This window comes from Dromiciops gliroides, chromosome 6, assembly GCF_019393635.1.
Source record: "Dromiciops gliroides isolate mDroGli1 chromosome 6, mDroGli1.pri, whole genome shotgun sequence".
NCBI lineage: Eukaryota > Metazoa > Chordata > Mammalia > Microbiotheria > Microbiotheriidae > Dromiciops > Dromiciops gliroides.
Genome location: NC_057866.1, coordinates 7,008,461 through 7,022,727, shown reverse-complemented (window position 1 = coordinate 7,022,727; position 14,267 = coordinate 7,008,461). Strand labels below are relative to the sequence as shown.

The 14,267-nt window shown below is 54.2% G+C and overlaps 1 protein-coding gene and 1 non-coding gene across 10 annotated transcripts in view; one reads left to right on the top strand and one right to left on the bottom strand.

Moving 5' to 3' along the window:
* Positions 1-9,103: 9,103 nt before the first annotated feature.
* On the bottom strand, positions 9,104-9,176 carry TRNAA-AGC. The gene has a single exon. It is a non-coding gene; the product is annotated as a tRNA-Ala (tRNA).
* A 502-nt stretch (positions 9,177-9,678) lies between these two features.
* Positions 9,679-14,267, top strand: part of PPP6R3 (protein phosphatase 6 regulatory subunit 3) — a 100,721-nt gene continuing 96,132 nt past the window's right edge. For all 9 annotated transcript variants that reach the window (XM_043973403.1, XM_043973402.1, XM_043973408.1 and 6 more), the window contains exon 1: positions 9,679-9,789. The gene's annotated coding sequence lies outside the window, so the exon portion shown is untranslated. The remainder of the gene's footprint in view (positions 9,790-14,267) is intronic.

The window sequence follows — 14,267 nt, the reverse complement described above, 5'->3', positions numbered from 1 at the left end:
TTGAAAGAGCCCAGATAGTGCTTTTGTCAACAAATGGTTGAGTTATTTGCAAGCAGAGAGTGAGGGCTACCAAAGGCAAATCCGGTTTTGCAGGGCAATGGGGGTTAAGTGACTTGCCCGGGGTCACACAGCTAGTAAATGTCAAGTGTCTGAGGTCGGATTTGAACTCAGGTCCTCCTGAATCCAGGGCCGGTGCTCTATCCACTGCGCCACCTAGCTGCCCCCAAAAGATCATTTTTAATACAAATATTTTGCCCATGTTGCTCTATAGCAGGGAAACCTCTTTGCTTCTAGAGAATTAGAGGGGAGCATCCACACAGAGGACAATGGAGAGGTTCCCAGTGGGTATGAGCAGATGCAATATAAGAAAGTCTGAAGATCAACAGGAGTAAAGGGTGTTAACCAGGAACTGTGTGACGAGAAGAGATGGGCTGGTGATGGGCATGAAGGGGGCATGAAGGTGCCCAGTCACAGGGCTCCCTGGTGCCTCATGGTGTCAGAGAAAAGCAAGTATGGCTTCCAGGATGTTGGGTGGGCTCCTGGGATGAACACTTGGGAGGATATAGATGAGAGTCACAGTAGATGGATGGACAGGTGTGGTCGGGCTGGAAGTCACAGGAGGTAACAATGGGACCACAGCCCCAAAAGATAAGGTGAGGTCCAATGATGGGACGGTGAATGGCAAACAGAGGAGCTTCTATGTTATTCTAAAGACAATGGAAACATAGTCATCTAGTGTTTGATAAACCCAAAGATCCAAGATTTGGGGGAAGAAATCACTATTTGACCAAAATTGCTGGGAGAACCAGAAGGCAGTTTAGTAGAAGCAAGGTGTAGACCAACATCTTGTGCTCTATATCGTAAGGTCAACATGAGTACATGACATAAACATCAAGGGTGATCTCATAAGCCAACACGGGGAACATGGAATATTTTCTCTGTCAGATCTATGGACAGGGTAAGAAGTTATTACCAAAGGGGAGACAGAAAGCATTACAGGATGTAAAATGGATCATTTTGATGATACCGGATTAAAGAGTTTGTACACGAAGAGAACCAATGTAACCAAGATTAGAAGGAAAGCAGAAAATTGGGGAGGGGGAGGACTTTTACAAGAAGTTTCTCTGAGAAAGTCTCATTTCTTAAATATACAGAGAACTGAGTCAAATTTATAAGAATACAAATATTTGCCAATTGATAAGTGGTCAAAGGATGTGAACGGTCAGTTTTCAAAAGTAGAAAACAAAGCTATCTATAGTCATATAAAATGCTTTCAATCTGTGGATTAGAGAAATGCCAACTAAAACAACTCCGAGGTGCCACTTCATACCTATCAGATTCACTAATATGACAGAAAAAGAATGACAAATGTTGGGAGGGATGTGGAAAAAGAGACACCAATGCACTATTCATCCATTCTGGAGAGCATTTAGAACTCTGCCCAAAGGGCTATGGGACTGTGCATACCCTTTGACGGAGCAATACCGCTATTAGGTCTGTGTCCCAAAGAGATCAGAGAAAAAGGCAAAGGACTTACATGCATAAAAATATGTCTAGCAGCTCTTTGTGCTGGCAAAAAATTGGAAATGGAGGGGATGTGCATTCATTGGAGAATGGCTGAATAAGTTGTGGCACATGATCGTGATGGAGTACAATTGTGCTGTGGGAAATGATGAGGGGGGTGGTTTTAGAAATACATGGCAAGATCTGTATGCACCGATGCAAAGTGAAGTGAGAAGAGTTGGGACATCACTGTGCACAGTAACGGCTCAACGGCTCAGAGGAGTGAAGAGATTCTCCCAAGGTCACTCTGGGGCTGAGGAGCACGGTGGGGATTCAGGCCCAGATCTTCGGGCTCACACCCCGCCCCCTTTCCAGCACGAGACTCTTGTCCAATCCTCTCATTTTGCCCAGGCCCAGAGAGGGTGAGTAAGTTGCCCAAGGTCACACAACACACCAGCAGCAGAACCTGAAGCCAAAGTTCAGGCATCCTGCCGGAGAGGTCATGGTGGAAAAAGTAAAAGAAACAATCTCTCCAAATATTCGGCTCTCCATTGTGGTTTGGTTTGCAAGTCAGGCCTCAGCCCCTCGTGTTCCGGCTCTACAATTCCTCCTCCTGCTCGCACTTCATCTCACCTGACCCACAGATGGACAATGCATAGACTTGACGGATTAGAGCCCCTGACTTCCCACCACTCCGCTAGGAATGAGGATTCTAGACGGGGTTCTTTGGGCAGAAGCACAGAGGTCTCCGATCTCCCCAGTATCCAACAGAGGACCGCCCGGTCCAGAAGAGCAGGGGGCGGGGTCGCTCCTCCCCTCTCACTGGACCCTCGGACGGGTCTCCCCACTCCAGGCTACCCCACGCTGCCGCCAAAGGAGCTTCCTTAGGTCTGTCTACCTGCGCGCGATCAGGTGATTGTCCAGCCAACTCTAGCCGCTTCTTGTCGCCTTTAGGACCAGACCAAGCCCCCACTCAGCGTCCAAAGGCCTCTACTCCTCGGACATCGCTCCCCCTCCGTCCCTGCGTGATCCAGCCTCCTCTCTGTTCTGATGCCCTTGCGCTGGCTGTCCCCCCATGCTCCCCTCCTCTGCCTCTGAGCCCTGTTTTTCCTTTAAGATGAAGTTCCTGTGTCGTCTCCTGCATGAAGCCTTTCCTTATCCCCCGCCACCCCCAAGTGCTGCTGGTGCCCTGACCCCCGAACAACCAGGTCTCTTTGTGGTGGTTCAGTCGTGTCCGACTCTCTGTGACCCCCTTTGGGGTTTTATTGGCAGAGATCCTGGAGCGGTTTGTCATTTCTATTTCCAGCCCGTTTTACAGATGAAACTGAGGCCAACAGGGTGAAGTGACTTGCCCGGAGTCACCCAGCTAGGAAGAGTCAGAGGCCAGATTCGGGCTCTGGTTTTACTGACTCCAGGGCCCTGGCTCTATGCACTATGGCGCCACCTGGTGGTCCTGTCTCTATTACATATTTGTGCTGTAGCTTGCGTTCTCTAATATCCTTGCTACCACCCCTCCCCATTGGACTGTCCACTTCTGGACAGCAGGGATCGTTTCATTTTTTGTGCTCCTGTCTCCCTTGTCTAGTAGAGTGGTACACAGTAGGTGCTTACTAAATACTTAACGTGTGATGCATTGTTTTGAGAGGCAGTAGGGCAGGAAGCTGTGGTTGGAAATCTTACCATTGACTCTATAAGCCCTAGTTCCCCATCAGTCAAGTGAGGACGCTGACGCATGTGGTAACTGCCCCTAGACTGGTGAGCTGTGGGGTTCAAGGGAGATCACCCCAAGAGGGCCCTTGGCTATCTGTTTTTTTTAATAGTATGTTATTTTTTTCTTTTCTCTCTCTCTCTCTCTTTTTTCTGGTGAGGCAATTGGGGTTAAGTGACTTGCCCAGGGTCACACAGCTAGTAAAGTGTCAAGTGTCTGAGGCCAGATTTGAATTCAGGTACTCCTGACTCCAGGGCCCGTGCTCTATCCACTGCACCACCTAGCTGCCCCCCCTTTTTTTAAGGGGAGAGGAAAGGCCCAATATATTGGAGGTGACATCTGAGCTATTCTTTCTTTCTTTCTTATTTATTTGCAGGACATTGAGTGACTTGCCCAGGGTCACACAGCTAGTAAGTGTCAAGTGTCTGAGGCTGGATTTGAACTCAGGTCCTCCTGAATCCAGGGCTGGTGCTTTATCCACTGCGCCACCTAGGTGCCCCCTTTAGCATTCATTTTTACAAGATTTCGACTTCCAAATTTTTCTCCCTTCCCCCTTCCCCTCTTCCTAAAATGGTAGGCATTTTGATATAGGTTATACATTGTGTAAAACATATTTCCATATTAATCACAGTTGCAAAAGAAGAAACAGATCAAAAGGGGAAAAAACCATGACAAAGGATAAAGTAAGTGAAAAAAGTCAGCTTTGTTCTGCATTCAGAATCCATCTGTTCTTTCTGGGGACATGGAGAGCGTTTTCCATCATGAGTTCTTTGCATTTGTCTCGGGTCATTGCACCACTGAGAAGTGACAAGTATATTCCGTTGGTCACCACACAGTGTTGCCGTTCCTGTGTATAATGTTCTCCTGGTTCTGCTCTAAGTCTTCCCAGGTTTCTCTGAACTCTGCCTGCTCATCGTTTCTTATAGCACCTCCATCTACCATAGTTTGTCCAGCCATTCCCCAGTGGATGGGCATCCTCTCAAGTTCTACTTGGCCATCTTTGTTTTGTTTTGTTTTAGTGAGGCAGTTGGGGTTAAGTGACTTGCCCAGGGTCACGCAGCTAGTAAGTGTTAAGTTTCTGAGGCCAGATTTGAACTCAGGTACTCCTGACTTCAGGGCCCATGCTCTATCCACTGCACCACCTAGCCACCTCCCCCCCCCCTTTTTTTAAGGGGAGAGGAAAGGCCCAATATATTGGAGGTGACATCTGAGCTATTCTTTCTTTCTTTCTTATTTATTTGCAGGACATTGAGTGACTTGTCCAGGGTCACACAGCTAGTAAGTGTTTAGTGTCTGAGGCCAGATTTGAACTCAGGTCCTCCTGACTCCAGGGCCGGTGCTCTAACCACTGCGCCACCTAGCTGCCCCTGGCCATCTTTGTAAAGGAAAGTCAGCTCTGAGTCTCTTTCTCTAGGAGAGTTGATTCTGCTTGGCAGGCGAGATGAGCTGGAAAGATCCTTGCTGTGTGGAGGTTCTCAGGGCCAAATTCGAGCGGTGCCCAGTCCAGTGATCCTCCCCAGGGCTTCAGCTTACAGACATGTGGAAGCCCTGCCCTGATGTTGTGGGCCATGCTGTTTCTACTCTAGAAGACAGCCTTCTCCCCATCATCCCTTGTCTGCTCTTTCACTAGAACCCTTCACATTTGGCATTTTGGAGTTGAAGACATCTCCAGCAGGTACCCCATGGCTGTGCCCGGAAGCCTGCCTGCCAGCTACTGCGTGGGGGAAAACAGCCAGACATGCCCTGATGGAGACCTCACTCTTTTTTTTTTTTAGTGAGGCAATTGGGGTTAAGTGACTTGACCAGGGTCACACAGCTAGTAAGTGTTTAGTGTCTGAGGCCGGATTTGAATTCAGGTACTCCTGACTCCAAGGCCGGTGCTCTATCCACTGAGCCACCTAGCTGCCCCGGAGACCTCACTCTTGCCTGTATGCACCTTGGTTTCTGCCAGTGTTTTCTAGCATCCCTGAGGTGTGAGAGAAGGGAGCCTGGTGTAAGCAGGGGTGAGGGAGGGGTCCTGGTTCCAGGAGGCGGCCTCCTAGGTCCCTAGTCATGGGCCCTGGGAGCTTGCCTTCTTGTATCCCCAGAGACTGGGATTTGGGAGCATCCTTTGCCTTGCCCTGAGCCCCTCCAGCCCCTGAATGTCTTGGATTAGGCTTGGGAAAGACCAAATTCTGCCTTAATGAAGCGCTGGTCTGTCTTGGCTGTGGAATTCTCTAAGCCCCCAGGGCTGCTGCATGGTCTGAGACAAGGAAGCTTCAGTCCCCTCTTTAAAATCAGGGGTGGTCAGCAGATGACCTCTGAGCAGGGGGATCCTGGCAAATGATTGGCCAACAGTTCTCTGGAAAAAAGGACTGCATCCGGCCCACACCTTTTGGTTAGATCAGCCCCAACATCCCCTCCATCAGTTTCTGAAATCTAGACAACCTGTTAAACCCAGGCTTGTCCTTTTCACTAGTTTCTGAAAGTTTAACAAGCAGCTCTCCAGCCGGTTCCAGGTGGTTCCAACCCCTCCCCACCTTCAAGGTCCCTGCCCAGCTCTAGCATGGATCCTCAGCTTTTGCTATCCATGCCACCACCCATGGGTCTAGGTCAGGGGTGGGCAGGCCCTGGAGGAGGGCCGGTGCCCCCCTGCTCTCACCCTCAGCTCCACACCCAGTTAGCTGGGCCCAGCCCCAAGAACAGCTGGGCTGGGTTCCTGGTGCCAGCTGGCATCCAGTGGCCAAAACTCCCCATTCCAGCCCCTTGGCTACAAGGCAGGGGGAGGGACCGAGGTGGCAGCACTTAATGGCTTGGAAGGGAGGAATGGCAGGTGGGAAGGGGGCACTTCTCTCGGGCCAGCCATGTCCCTCTCACAGTTCAGGAGAGCCTGGACTTCCCTTCTGGACTCTGGAAGCATGGGCACCCTTCCCCACCTCTCCACTTCCCCTTGAGCCTGCCCTCCTTCAGTCTACCCCTCCAAGGCACAGCTCTGTCGGACCCTGGCTCTCGCTTTCTGAGGCCGTGTGGTCTAATGGCTAGAGACTCCAGAACCCAGGGCTCTCTGACATCCAGCCTAGAAGGATCACCTGCTGTTGTCTCAGCTAGCAGGATGAAAACTATCCCAGGCTAAGGATTTCCCTCTTAGAGGCCTTGGATTACATCATCCTTTTGTAGTCTGTAGTGGAGAAGGCTGTTCAAACACACACCTGAGAAGGGCTGTTTTCAGGGGGCAGAGGCAGAGGCAGAGACCTGGGAACGGGAACCTCAGGTTGGGCAGGCTGGGAAGACATCGGGTTTAGATCTTGGCCCCTCCCCCTCCCTGGGGCTCAGTTTCCCCAACTGTCAAAAGAAGGGGAGGGGCTAGATGACCTTTACAGTCTCTTCTGTCTTCCAGATTTATCCACTAGCAGAAAGGAGGGAATGGCTGGTGTCTGAAAACCCCAGGGTCCCAGGCAGGTGAAAGCTCACGGAGGAACCCTGTGGGGGTCCCCCCACCCAGTTTGGGAGGTTCCTTCTGTGGTGTGTAAAATTATATGTGTTCGCCTTATTTCTGTCTCAAGTTTGGGGAAACTTAGCTGGGGTTTCTAATATATGGTTACTTATAAATGAGAAGCTTTAGCACTAGTTTTGGGCATCAAGCATTTATGAAAGCCTACCAAATATTAGTAAGGAGAGAACACGTGGCTCAGAAAGTTAAGAAGCTTATCTACCCTAGAGGAGAGATAAGAGCTCAGCCTGGCCTGCTTCTTCCTTCAAGTCATCCTTCCAGAGCCAAGGGGAGACTTCCCTTCAGTCTGGAGGAGAGGCCGGCTTAACACACTGCTTCAAGCTAATTGGCTAGCATCCCCCAAATCCATTCGTTCACTGGACTTGAGGGCGGTCCGTGAGCAGAGGTCAGAGTTCAGAGACACCCCCAGGGCCAGGCTCTCAGGTAGGTATGGTTTCAAGCAAGTCAACTTGAAGTGAGTTAATCAGCAAAGTCTATCCAATCAATCCTGACATCACCCCCCCAGCAGCCTCTGGGAGTCTCCAAACCATTATTTTCTCACGCTTCCCAGTTCTTCTCCACCTAGGTAAGAGATCCGTGTCTGGCTTTCTGTCCCCTCTCTGGGCCAGCGCCTGAATTACCAGCACTTATTAATCACGTGTTGGGTACCAGGCAGAGGGCCTGACGCTAGGCCCCCAAACCCCCAAGTGAAACTGATCTTGAGGAGCTGACAAGCTGTAAATGGTTCATCAGGAAAGGCCTTGTCTGATGGTCCTGGAGGAAGGCGAGGGGTCGGAGGGGTGGAGTGCCTGCCAGGGATGGGGACAACTTAGGGGAATGCCTGGTGCTTGGCACATAGTGGGGGGCTCCCCGCTGCTGGAAAGCTAAAAGGCATCTGCATGATTCAGCTTTACCCCCCTCCATTCCAAGCAGCTTTCAGGTCCTTCCTCCAGGTTTGGGGTGCTCCCAGTGACCTTGTATTTGTTTGCTCTCACCCTTCGGGATATCTGGGTGAGGTCCCGACATCTCACAGAGTCGTTGTCCTGCTCTTTCTTCCTGAGTCATCGGAGTCCAGGGGCGGGACAACAGTCAGGAGGATGACAATGGCCCCGGGATGCAGCCATGACCTTGGTAGCTTCCTCTTCCAAGCTCTGGGCACTCCCCAGCACCTGCTTCAGCTGCCTTCAGGGCCCTTGGAATGAACTGCTGCTGGAAGAAGTCTTCATAGGCTTGGGGTGGACATCCCCCAACTCACCAACAGGCCTGTTGGCTGCCCTTCACCTGCTTCAGCCTGTCTGCCTGGAGGGGCGTGGCCAATGGGCATGCTGCAACTTTTTGTAGCCACAGGGAGGGGGGAGCAGGTGGCCACCATGGGCGGTGGAGCAGCCCCTACATGGTGGTATCTTTATAGATCAGTGTAGGTGTGTTGGGGGGTTGTCCCCCACGCCCGTTGAATGAGTCAGTCACTCTCACCCTGGCACATGGAACAAGGTCTAGCCCTGATGGTCTCTCAGCTAGAGAATCCTCTGGTCAATCCATCAAAGGTGTAAAGTAAGTGGGAGCCTCTTTGGAGTGCTTAATCCCTTGAAGCTGGCCGAGGAGTGGGCATAGATTGCTTAGGCAGTGTCAGCCCCACCTGGGGCTGGAGAGACAGTCAGGGATCTAGCCTTTGATGGCAGGCAGGTCCCGCCAAACCTTTGAGAGGGGACCTTGGGGGGTAAGGAGACAGCTGCGCCTTGACCTCCCATTTGGACCTCCCATCAGAGGCGGCGGTGGGAGGGTCCTGGTGGTGGCTAGGTGGCATCATAGTGGATAGAGTGCTAGGCCTCGACTCAGGAAGACGAGTTCAAATCTGGCCTCAAACCCTTCCTCGCTGTGTGACCCTGGGCAAGTCACTTCACCCTCTTGGTCTCAGTTTCTTTATCTGCAAACTGAGCCGGAGAAGAAAATGGCCAATATCTCCAGTGTCTCTGCCAAGAAAACCCCAGACAGGGTCAGGAAGAGGTGGACACAACTGACTACCAGAGCTCCCAAAAGAGCTGGACGCCCACGGGCGGCTTTGTAAAGAAGCCCCGAAGGGCCAAAGGGATGTGCACCCGACCAGGACCCTCGAGCGACCCCTTTGCCACAGCCGCATTCTCAGCTGGAGGGCCCCAGGCCACGCGCCCCCCCCCCCTCGGCTGGACACCACGTGCATCCGGTCTAGATCAGACTGAGTCACAAGCGGGTATGGGGTCGGGAATGCGGGCGCTGGGAAACCCCAGACCCTCGGGGGTTTCCCAGGAGTAGTGGACTGTCCTCCGGGGATGCCGCCGGCCAGGAGGCTGGGACCCCTTCCGTAAAAGGGGAAAGAAGGACCACCGCCTCGGGCCTCATTTTCCCAGCTGTAGAGGGGGTTAGGGGGAAGCCACCAAAAGCGAAAGTGGAGAATGCGGGCATCGATCCCGCTACCTCTCGCATGCTAAGCGAGCGCTCTACCATTTGAGCTAATTCCCCGCGCCGGGGAGCGGCTTCGCGCGATCGAACACATTGGGATAACGTCATCGCGGCCCCGGCGTGGCTTCCCGAGGCCCGCCCGCCTCCGCCCCCCAGGCCTCCATTGGCTGTCCTGGGCACCCTGCTTGGCTGCCGGGATTGGCCGGACTCGATTTATTTTTAAAAAGCAGCGTCCGCACCCATTGGATGCTTAATCCGTCTGTCAAGTCGGGGCTCCGCTGTTGCTAAGGCGGAAGGGGAACTCGAGAGTCTTCTTCCTACTTCTCATTTGCTGCTTTCCGACCCGAGGAGCCGGAGCTTCCGGATCCGTCAAGTCCTTAGGAAAAGAATGCGCTCGGAGCGCTCGATTGATTGACTCTCTTGTCCAATGGCCGACAGGTTTCTGGAACCTCCGGAAGACCCAATGGGAACTACGGGTAGGAGATTCCTTCCAATGCGCGCAAGGCTGGGGGCGGCTCCCGCGCGGCGATTGGACCAAAGCCGTTCGGGGGCGGGCGGAGGGCAGGGGGGGGAGCTTCAGGCCTGCTGGCTGGGGACTCCGCCATTTTGGGCGCTTCGCGGATGGGATCGGCGAGCGCGCTTCGCGCCTGAACGCAGCCAGCGGCAGGGCCGGGTGAGCGGGCGGACGGGCCGGGGCGCGCGCGGCGGGGCCAGGCCGGGTCAGGGCGGGGGCGGGAGGGCGCGGGACCGGCCGCCGCCGCCGGGGCCGCCCCGTCAGTCAGCCCGGGCGGGCGGCAGCCCCGGAGGCCGAGCCGGGCCGGGAGCGCGGGGCGCGGGGGGAGCGGGAGGCCGGGCCGGGCCCGCCTCGGAGGAGGGAAGGCGCCGCCGCCTCGCCTCGGAGGAGGGCCGGCAGGGCCCGCGGGGAGGCGGGGGGCGGAGCGGGCCTCCCCGTCGGTCATCTCTACGAATACTTCGCGGCATCGGGGGCGCCCCCTCCCCGCCCCCTCTCCCCCCGCCCCGCCCCCTCTCCCCCCTCCCCGCCCCCTCTCCCCCCCGAGCGCCCCGGGTCAGGGCGCGGGTAAGGCCGACTTTACCGGGCCGGGGAGGGCGGTGGGGGGCGCCGAGGCCCCGCCCCCTGACGCCCCCGGGGCCGGGTCTTCGCGTGCGGGGAGGGGGCGGGGCCGCCGCTCCGGGGTTTCCCCGGGGTCCCCGAAGTCTGCGGGCCGCCCCCTCTGGAGCCCCCGCACCTGACTGGCGGCGGGGCGGCGCTTCTCCTGTGCTCGCGTTACAGATGAGGAAACTGAGGCCCGGGGCCGGCCCTCGGGTCTTCCGACTGCCCCGCTTTGGGGAGGGGTCTGCCGGGGAGGGGACGTGGACACAGAGGTGCCAGGCCGTGGCCCGGACCTCCCTGCGGGAGCCCGGCTGCGCTCGGGGGGCGGGAGCTGGACAAAGAGCAGGGAGGGTGGCTGACCACTGGCAGTGGCCGAGTCCCCTCTCCTCTGGCCCCCAGAGAACCCCCGATGGGGCTCGGGGGTCCTGGCGCCTCACCCGCCCTGGCCTCTCCCCGGCTCCTCGCTGGCCCCCGGGCTTGGCCTCCGCTTCTGTCCGGGGAGGTCGGGGGAGGCCGGTTCCTTCCCCCCAGTTAGAGGACCACAGGCCGGTGTTGAGTCAGCCCGGTAATGCTCGTTTTATGTGGCCCTCCAGGGTTGCAAAGGGAGCTTTGGATGTGGGAGGGCTCGGAGCCTGGCACTGCCCAGGCGGCCCTCGGGCTTGTGCCCATCCTGTGGCCTCTCGAAAGAGTCCCCGTTGAAAGGGCCCGCAGAGGGCCCGAGTCCAGCCTTTCCCTGAGCAGGCAGTGTCACCCACAGAGGGTCAGGCTGGCTTGGAGCCCTACCTCGGGAGGGAGACCCTTCCGCTTTCCTTAGCCAGTTTTCTTCCCCTTCGCCCAGGTGGGTCCGGAGAGCTCGGCTGACTTGGCCGCTGGCCTCTGAGCAGTGGAGTTGGTAGGAGCCCGGGCATCTGGCTCCCTGGGTCCTGCTGCTCCCTCCACTGGGCAGTAACTGGGAGGAGGGGTCGAACTGGGCCCCAGCCACAGAAGCCTGAGAAAAGGCAGCAATGACGGGACCTCCCTGCTGGGTTTGCTCAATTCCAGTGTCCTGGAAGAGGCAGAAAGGCGGGTTTGGATTCAGTGCGCTTCAGCAGACACTTAGGAAGCGCCAGGGCCGGGCACTGGGGAGAGTCTGTCGGGAACTATGGGTGTCCGTAGAGGGAGGGAGGGAAGTGCTCTGCCCTTGGAGCTCACTCCAGGAGGGTGCCCAGAGAAGTCCCGTCGGTGGCACTCTGTGTGAATCTGCCCTCTCACAGTATCTTTCTGTGTCAGGGTGGGCAAGGATGCAAGATAGACACAGATAAACGGGATAATAAACGACTGCCTTACACATGCCTCATTTTATCCTCATGACAACTCTACAAAGCAGGAATTCTTTTTGTTCCCATTTTACATGTGAGGAAACAGAGTCAGACCAGTTGGTGTTAGGTGACTTGCCCAGGGTCACTAGTAAGTGTCTGAGGCTGGATTTGAACTTAGGTCTCCCTCACTCTATGCCCAGCATGCTCTACCCTGCCCACTGGCTGCCTAGATAGCTCTTCATCCTCTCTCTGGGTAAGGATGTATTGACGGCAAAGAGGGGGCACAGATAAAATGCTTTGGGAAAATTTGAGGAGAGAACATTTCTTGGAGGAGGGGGGGTACCCAGCCTGAGCCTTCAAAGGAGGTGATCATGAGGGACCCAGGCACTGGAGGCATGAGAGCAGCCTGAGGGAGGCCATGGAGACTGGAGTGGTCAGCAAGCATTTATTAAGCACCTCTTATGTACAGGCCCTCATCAGCCACTCCTGGACTACTGCACTAGCTGCTGGTGGGTCTGCCTGCCTCAAGTCTCTTCACTACAGACTAGCCTCCATTTAGGCACCAAGGGCCTTTTCCTATTCAGTGAACTCCATTGGCTCCCTGTGGTTTCCAGGATCAAATAGCGATCCTCTGCGTGGCATTCAAAGCCCTTCCCAGCCGGGCTCCCTCCCACCTTTCTAGGCTTCTTACCCCTCTCTCCCCATGAGTCCTCTGGATCCAGTGACCCTTGTTGTCCTGCACAGGACTCTCCCACAGTCAGCTCCAGCCAGTTTTCCTGGTGGTGGGGAAGACTTTTCCCCCTCTTTGCATACTGACCTCCCTGGCTTCCTTTAAGGCCCAAATAAAACCTCACCTCCTCCAGGAAGCCTTCCCACCCCCTCTTCATTGCAGTGCCCTCCCTCTGGTCATGATTTCCTTTTGGTACTGTCCATATTTTTAGGTATTTGTTTGCTGCTTGTCTCCCCCCTTAAATGGTGAGCCCCTTAAGGCTAGAGTCTTTTGCCGATTTTTGTATTCCCAATGCCTGGCACATAGTAGGCACTGAATAAATGTTTATTCATTGATTGACCAGCTCACAGGCTGCCTGCAGGGGACAGTGGGAAGGTACTAGGAGAGTGGCTAGTGTAGTGGTCCCATTGGCTTACAGTGGGGAGTGCTGGAGGAGTAAGTTGGGTCTCTAGAGTGGAGGGGCTTTGAAGACCACAGCAGAGCAATGTGTATTTGATTGGAGAGCCCTGGAAGGCGGAGGCTGGAGAAGGGTTTGGAAAGGGGGAGGCACATGCTTAGGCTGGTGCATTAGAGTTCAGATCTGAAGATTCTATGGGGTTTTTTCTTTTTTTCTTTGCTCATTTAGTGTAGACTTGGCTTTGGCTTCTGGTGATTGTGGACTTGAGATTTTAAATATGCCCATCTTCAGCCCATTCACGGCTGATTTGGGGCTTTTTCTTCGTACCCAAAGTGCTGAGGTGCTGCTGCTCCTCGATGACTCTGCTTGGGCTACGGCTGGATGATGAGTAGTGAGTGCTGTTTTCTGGTTCACACAGCAGGAGATTTATCGGGAGTTTCCTGGACTTGAGTCCTGACTCTTAGCAGCTGAATTCCCTTGTTTATGGAGGCTGGTGAGAAGTCATCGAGTTAAGAAACCCAGCTCCATCCTCGTGCTTTGGACTGCGCTAGTTCTCGCTAAATGTTGATTTCCTGGCCCCGATTAGATAAGCGATTCCCGGTTTGTCTCTTGATCTGGCCACAGTTTGGGACATGGTGGGGAAAGTTCCCCAGTGTCTTCATTCCGAGGTCACTTTTGCCTGAGCTCCAATCACGGCTAGCCATCAAACATGTGTTTGCCATTTAGTGATTTATTTAAAGCAATCTTGACTATATCGAATGGTCATTGAACATTAGATTTGACCTGTTAATATTACTGTAAAAAATGTGTTAGTAGGAATCTGGAAGCTCTAACTCTGTGTCTTTAGGTGTGGCACACAGAATGGGCCAGGACTTAACACATGCTCAACCTTACTGCAGTAATTAGTTGTGATAGATAGGGAGTTGAGTCAGTAAGTTGGTTGTCCCATATTTTTGTGGGACACTTTGTCTGGACCTGAAGTTGTAAATTCTTCCAGCAGGCCTTCTTTCCTCAATTCCAGTGAAGCACTGACTGTTTGGGCACAGTGCATCCCAAAGAAGCATGCTGCTCGTGAGCACGTGGACATCTAGCTGTTGTTTATTTGCTGACGACTCATGTCTTTGGATTACAACCACTTGTACTTTGAAAGTACCCAGGAAGACTTGTATTTTCCTATAAATAGCTGATGGTTTGCTTCCCATATTGCAGGGAGCTCAGGGCACCTTTTTTGTTTCCTGGAAATGCCTTGTACTGGAGAGTCTGATCTGGGAACTCCGAGGAGGATTTTGGAATTTGGAGGGACCTTAGAGATATTAGCTTTGAGGAAGCTGAACCTTCGAGAGGCTGGGACTGAACCAGAGTCACCCAGAGAAGGGTCAGAAGCAGGCACTGAGCTCCAGGCCTTGACACCACAGTCAGCTCCTTGTCCAATCTGTCACACTGTGGCGAATAATGAGACCCAAACCAAACCCAGTAGTAAAATGACTTGACGAAGGTGACGGCGCAGCTTTGAAATGTTTGCCTCCTCCTTCTGTACTGGAAATGGATCAAGCTGCTGCCCTTTCAGAAAGATGGAGAGCTGGGAGCAGAGCTGAGCATTTCTGGCCATCACTTC